Consider the following 6702-nt stretch of genomic DNA (forward strand, 5'->3'; position numbering starts at 1 on the left):
AAGTATTTAGAAAAACGGCCACAAAGAACCCTGCAAACAACAAGTGTGTGGACAGGTAGAAGAAAACTCTTGAAACCTCAGTGTACTAAATTTCAAGGTTCTGTAAAAACAAGGGCTTCCTCTCTACCCATTGTGGGCCTGTGACTTTCCTGGTGTCACTCTTAACAAACCACACTGCAGGTGGCATAACTACGGGCTTGTAATGAAATGCCTTTATTTGTTAAATAAAAAGGGACTTTTCTCCTTGACCTCAGCCTGGGGCACCCTCTTCTCCTTGGCCCAGTTTTTCCCAGCTCTTATTCATCCTTTTAGATTTCATCAGAATTATTACTTTCTTTCTTTCTTTTTGGCTGCACCTCGCAGCTTGCAGGATCTCAGTTCCCTGACCAGGGATTGAACCCGGGCCTCCACAGTGAAGGTGCCGAATCCTAACCACTGGACCACCAGGGAACTCCCGGAGAATTATTACTTTCTCACGAAATTTCTGTGACCCCATCTGGACTAGGCCCCCCCTCTTATAATTCTTTTCACATCTTTTCCTTTGTAGCGCTTACCAAATTTGCAATTACCTATTCATTTGTATGGCTATTTGTGTCACATCTGTCCCCTCTGTTATATCATAAGCCTAATAAAGGCCCACAGGGATTATGTCTCTGCTGTTTACTACTGTGTGACAGGCACATAGATATCATCACTGAATGAATAAATCAATTGATGAAAGAAACAATATCACTGGTGTCCTGTCAGTTCTGACAGGTGGGAAGGAATCAGCCTTTCTGGACTGCACGTTCAGGATGCTGAATGCTGTGGGAGCCTTATTTGTTCCTCACAGGAGAGAAACTGAAGCTCAGAGAGGTAAGTTAATCTGCCTGAGGTCACACAGCTAGAAAGGGACAGAGCTCGGCCTGGAATGAGGTTTCTGCAACTCTACTGTAAGTTCCCGCCACTCACTGCCTGTTTGAAGATATGGCCTTGACCAGCTTGCACTTCTGGCCACACAGCTCTGACTCAGGTGGGCTCACATCCTCTGAGTTCACTTCATGAAGGGCCCAACTTCATTTAGAGACCAAGGCAGCAAATGGAATATTACAAAGGCAAGTTAGCCATCAAAGTGCCACTCTAAAGGCCAGGAAGTTTAAAGTGGTTCCTTATTTCACAATAAGGTGGGCTTTTAGGAAGACTAAGTGTTATCCTTGTATTCTAATGACTGAACACTTTAACTACAGTTTTCTTCTCTGTACGCTTTGTAAGTTTTTAATTACTCATGATCATAAACCACTTAATTACATACGGTGGCCTGTGGATTATGGCACATCTCCCAAAGTGGCTTCTTTCCACTTTGCTTTCTCATACTGCTGCTGAGTCCCAAGTCGCTCCCTCATCATGCCCATAATTGAAAAGTCCCCTAATGCCCATCATAGAGGTCACAGATCCAGAGGATGGTGGCTTCTGCCAGTATCTTCAATTTCAGCAAGTCCTGGAGGACAGCAGTGGCTTTTGTGACATCACACAGCATGTTAGGACAGACTCTAGGTCTTCCCTGATCTGGCTTCAACTTACCTCCTCTGTTCTCTTTCTAACCACTCATGCCTCTACTCTCTAGTCATTACTTACTTTTTCATTTATTTACCTCGTACTTTATTCACCAGTTGTGGAGCATGGGCTCAGTAGTTGTGGCTCGTGGGCTCTAGAGTGCAGGCTCAGGAGTTGTGGCCCACGGGCTTTGTTGCTCCGCGGCATATGGGATCTTCCTGGACCCGGGATCAAACCTGTGTCCCCTGCATTGGCAGGCAGATTCTTAACCACTGCTCCACCAGGGAAATCCCTGGAACAAAGTTTTTGTCCCACCTGTGCTCAGGACACATCAGAGGGAGCATTAAAAAGGAATCAGTCAACCTGGGACAGAGTCACAGAGCAGCCAAAATCCCTCTAAGAAAAGCAAGCCCAGGGAGATCCTCTTTCTATGGGTCATTTGGGAGGCGATGATTTTGGTATTGGGAAACTGCCATTTCCTCATAACTTAATGCAATTTCGGTCCTCTGTGTGCCCTAAAAGCTGGGTTTAGAATCTTTCCCAATCCAGATACAAAACTCAGGAGCTGTAGAGGAAAATATTGGTAGATTTGACTTCATAAAAGGTAAAAATTCGGGCTTCCCTGGTGGCGCAGTGGTTGAGAGTCCGCCTGCTGATGCAGGGGACACGGGTTCGTGCCCCAGTCCGGGAAGATTCCACATGCCGCTGAGCGGCTGGGCCCAGTGAGCCATGGCCGCTGAGCCTGTGTGTCCGGAGCCTGTGCTCTGCAACGGGAGAGGCCACAACAGTGAGAGGCCTGCGTACCGCAACAAAACAAAACAAAACAAAAAAGGTAAAAATTTTGTGTGACAAAAGATACCAAAACTAAAACTGAATGACAGACTGGAAGAAAATAATTGCAAACCGTAACACATATTTTAACATTCTAACAGAAGGAATATCTGTAATGCATAAAACCTCCTATAAATCAGTAAGAAAAAGACAAATCCAAAGGACAAAAGATATAAGCAGGTAATTTCAGAAGAAATGGAAACACAAAATGCTCATCTTCAGTAGTAATTAAGGGAATACAAATTAAAACAGGATCCCATTTTGTGTGCCCATAAAATTGGCAAAAATTAAAAAGATTTATAATATTTAATATCGGCAAAGGTAAAGGGAAACTGGCAGTTTCTTCCATTGATAGTGAGAATGTAAACTGGTGTAGTCTTTTTAAAGGACGTTTTGGCAGTATTTGCCACTATTTAAAGTATGCCTACCTTTTATTACAACAATTTCACTTTTAGAAATCTACACTACTTAAATATGTCCACATGAAGGCAAAAATAGAAGGATATCCACTGCAATAATGTTTGTGATAGTGAGAAAGCACTAATAATATCTAACATTTATTGGGGGCTAGCATTCTTCTAAGTGCTTTGTAACAAACATGATGAGGAAACTGAGACACACACAGGCAGTGTGTGGTAGTGGCAGGATTTTAGCCCAGGCAATGTTTCTAGAGCCTCTTCTTAACCACTATGCCCTCTAATAGAGGATAAATGAAAGTATGATACATCCACACTAGGGAACATAGCACAGCAGTTAAAAAGAAAGAGGTCGATCTCTGTGTACAGACATGGAGATGTCTCTAAGACATATGATTAAAGGGAAAAAATCAGTTGCAAAACACTGTGATAGGGACTTCCCTGGTGGCGCAGTGGTTAAGAATCCGCCTGCCAATGCAGGGGACATGGGTTTGAGCCCTGATCCAGGAAGATCCCACATGCCACGGAGCAACAAAGCCCGTGTGCCACAATTACTGAGCCTGCACTCTAGAGCCCACGAGCCACAACTACTGAGCCTGAGAGCCACAACTACTAAAGCCCGCGCACCTAGAGCCCATGCTCCACAACAAGAGAAGCCACCGCAATGAGACCACACGCCACAACTAAAGCCCACGCACAGCAACAAAGACCCAACGTAGCCATGAACAAATAAGTAAATAAAATAAAATTTAAAAACAAACCCAAAAAACACTGTGATACGGTATAACACTATATATGTGGGAAAAAGATACATATGGGTGTATACAAATACATATGAGAATGGATAAAGGCCTTGAATGATAAGAGAATGTGTGTGTGGGGAGATTTGGGAGAGTGATTTTTCAAGCTATGTTTATATATTTCTGATTTGTGTGAACTTTTACAAGAATGTATTTGTGCTCTCTTTAGGTAAAACAAGAATTGTCGTACTGACCGAAAGAAATTAAGGTTTAACTCATATCAAGAGATTAGTCTTTTCTTCCATGTAGACAGTGGTGTAGGTCTTGGATAAAAATCTTCTCCTTGGGGCTTCCCTGGTGGCGCAGTGGTTGAGGGTCCGCCTGCCGATGCAGGGAACACGGGTTCGTGCCCTGGTCCGGGAAGATCCCACATGCCGCGGAGCGGCTGGGCCCGTGAGCCATGGCCGCTCAGCCTGCGCGTCCGGAGCCTGTGCTCCGCAACGGGAGAGGCCACAACAGTGAGAGGCCCGCGTACCGCAAAAAAAAAAAAAAAAAAAAAAAAAATCTTCTCCACTGTGGCTTTTTCTAGCCTATGTAAATGGCCATATGCAGAAGGTGCCCATTACCTGTGTTTTGTTGATCATTACCTTTTTCTTTTTAAGTAAGGTTTTCATGTCCAGTATGTGGGATCATGGCTTTCTGTTAGTCCACCAAGCTCCATAAAAATATACGGCCAGCCAGTTGTTGAAAAATTAATTTGAAAACTGAGAACCACATGGTGCTCCTGTTGCTTTGCATACTATATTGTAATCAGGTAAAAGGATTGGTAATCATGGATTATCTCATTATTTTGCTTCAGTGCAGAAGCAGGTGTAGTGTCTAGCTCACTCTGTCCTCTTGGTGTGGTCTGTGGAGGTATGAATGAGTCACTCCACATACACACTTAAAGGACTGACCTTTGACCAGAAGTCAGTGCTACTATCTGAGAGGAAAAAGCTGTATTGGATCCTCCAGGACCCCTTCCTGCCTAGTCCAAGTGAGGGTGGCTTTAACACAAAAAGGAATGATGAGACTCCTGGAAAACTCACCGAATTAAAATGTTACTTTTATAAGGTTAGGCCTTTGGAACTAGGTTGCCCTTTTAGGGGCTTCTCTCTGACATGCCGTTGAGAAACGTTCTTAGGATTTTTACTACTTAATGGATATCAGAGTGTAGATTTTTGAAGTGTCCTATCTTATGACAGTTTTTGAAATTGAAATGTTCTCTTAAGCATCTTCAAGGAAAAAAGAAATCCCATTCACTTAAAAACAACTGTATTCACCTCCAGTTCTTACCGCTACTCATTTTACATAGTTTTGAGTAGTGTGTACAAACTATTTTTTGTCCTCCTTGTTTTATTCAACCTTATTTCCAATACATCTTTTCACGTCCTTCCCAAAATTTGACGTCCTTGACTTGAATCCTGCATACCTGCCAGGATTCCTTCTGTTAATGTGACAGAACTTGTTTGGATTATTCCCCAATTGTTGAACAACTGGGTCCATTCCCAGGTTTTGGTCATTATGAACATTCTGAATAGCCCTGCTATAAACATCTTTATGCAAGTTCTCCCCCCACCCCCCTTTGGATCATTTCCTTAGAAATGTACTTCCTTAAATGGGTTTACTGGGTCACAGGGGCTCAATGAACAGTTTTACAGCTCTTGGCACATACTTTTCAGATTGCTCCCTGGGTGGATCTGACCAATGGCAAGGGCCGCGAGAGGCAGGAATGTGGACGAGCGGCCCTTATGACCGCCCCTCTTCCGCCCCCCAAAAGGCAAAGACCTCGAGAAGGTCTGCGGAGGGAAAGCATTTTTCTATCGCCCTCTTGTTCTTTTCAGGGTTGGTGTTTAAGTCCAGCTGGGAAGGCGACTGTTAGGGATGCGCAGAAAGGTTTCCGGGAGTCCAGGACTCCTGCCCTGCGGACAGAAGCAGTTCTTCCAGGCCCTCTTGCCCCGGGACTTGGATTCCAACCGCCCGTCCTCTTCGAGTTTCCGATTCCCAAGGCACACCCTCCCGGCCTTTCCACTAAAATCTTCGTGGCCCAGAAAGGCCCCTTGCAAGCGCAGAGCTCTGCAGGCGAAGACAGCGAGTGGCGGTCGCTATTATTTTGGCGCGGGTGATGCAAGGCCCGCATAGCTGCGCGCTGAGTCAGCTGGGGCCGGGCGGAGGCGGGGGGCGCGGACCGACCCATCCCCCCGCTAAAAGCCGCCCGCCGCCCCCCACCCCCCGGCCCCGCGCCGGGTGCGGCCGGGCCGGGCCGGGCCGGGTAGGGGCGGTGGGGGTGGGCCTCCGAGTCCGCGGGGTCGTCCGCCCGGGCAGAGTCAGGCGGGAGCGGAGCCGCGGGCCGACCCGAGTCCCCGGCGTGCCCTTCCCTCCCCCAGCTGGAGCTCGCGGGTTAAGTAAGGCAGTGACCGCGCGCCCAGCCATTTACCCTCTGAGAACTCAAAAAGGGGGAGGAGGAAGCGGAGAAGAAAAGAGACTCAAAAAGGAGAAATGCGAAGCCAAGCAGACAGGAGGAAACGATAAAAAAACGAGGAAGGGGGCGAGAGGAGGCGGAGACCGGCGGGCGGGGAAGGTGGCGCGCGCCGCGCGGGGCGGGGCGAGCGGGGGCGCGCCGGCAGCCGCGGGCCGAGGGGCTTGTGGGTAGCGGCTGCGCGCGGCCGTAGACAGGCGCCGCGCGGGAGTGTGTGAGGGTTGCGGGCTTGTGGGACTGAGGCTGCCGACGGCGGTCATGGGAGCGGGCTGGCGGTGGCCGTAGTTGTCGGAGCCTGGGCTTCAGCTTCCCCGAGCCCCAGAGGGCGGGACAGTCCCGGCCCGGCGGTGGCGGCGCCACTTCCCCGCTCCCGCCCTCGGAGTCCTGAGGGAGCTCGCGGCGGAGGAGCGGACCGGGCGGCGCGAATCTGACTGAGGGGCGGGGACGCCGTCTGTTCCTCGCCGTTCTCGGCCGGGCCGGGCCGGGCCGGCCTCTCCGACACCCCCAGGCCCCGGGGCGCTGAGACCCGAAACCGGAGCTCGAGGCGGGCGGTGGGCCCGGGCGGAGCCCCGGCCGGAGCCGGCGGTTCGAGGGCGGCGCTAGGCCCCGAGGCGGTCGGGCCGGAGCGTGGGGAGCGGGGTGCGGGCCCGGCGGCGGCGGCGGG

At 49.2% G+C, this 6702-nt stretch overlaps 1 protein-coding gene and 1 non-coding gene across 2 annotated transcripts in view; one reads left to right on the forward strand and one right to left on the reverse strand.

The window, feature by feature from the left end:
• Window positions 1-378: 378 nt before the first annotated feature.
• On the reverse strand, window positions 379-450 carry TRNAE-UUC (transfer RNA glutamic acid (anticodon UUC)). Its single transcript has one exon. It is a non-coding gene; the product is annotated as a tRNA-Glu (tRNA).
• Window positions 451-6586: 6136 nt separating this feature from the next.
• The window catches only part of ROCK2 (Rho associated coiled-coil containing protein kinase 2), a 134754-nt gene continuing 134638 nt past the window's right edge, over window positions 6587-6702 (forward strand). The window contains exon 1 of the mRNA XM_007456912.1: window positions 6587-6702. This exon is cut by the window's right edge and continues 142 nt beyond it. The gene's annotated coding sequence lies outside the window, so the exon portion shown is untranslated.

Source organism: Lipotes vexillifer, unplaced genomic scaffold (genome assembly GCF_000442215.2).
Source record: "Lipotes vexillifer unplaced genomic scaffold, Lipotes_vexillifer_v1.1 scaffold390, whole genome shotgun sequence".
Lineage (NCBI taxonomy): Eukaryota > Metazoa > Chordata > Mammalia > Artiodactyla > Lipotidae > Lipotes > Lipotes vexillifer.